Source organism: Penaeus monodon, chromosome 19 (genome assembly GCF_015228065.2).
Source record: "Penaeus monodon isolate SGIC_2016 chromosome 19, NSTDA_Pmon_1, whole genome shotgun sequence".
NCBI lineage: Eukaryota > Metazoa > Arthropoda > Malacostraca > Decapoda > Penaeidae > Penaeus > Penaeus monodon.
In genome coordinates, this window is record NC_051404.1 from 40,802,848 (window position 1) to 40,803,127 (window position 280).

Sequence of the window (280 nt, forward strand, 5' to 3'; positions counted from 1 at the left end):
TGCATCTACCTAAATTGTACCAGCGGCTGGTTTTCCTTTTCTGTTAGCGTTAGGAATACCCACAGTCAAAATCTAGGTTTCAGCTTTTGGTAAAGTTGGGTAGCTCTTTCGTCCGTGGAAAAAAAATCAATAGTAATGGCTTCCATAGCCTAGTATAGTGGTCAATATGCATCGCACTTTCAGTAAAGCGTATGTCAACTACAGCTCAGTCTCCTTTGAATGATGACTATTTTTTTCAAGGACTAGATCTCTCTTAAAAGTGAATACATTGCACTAATTA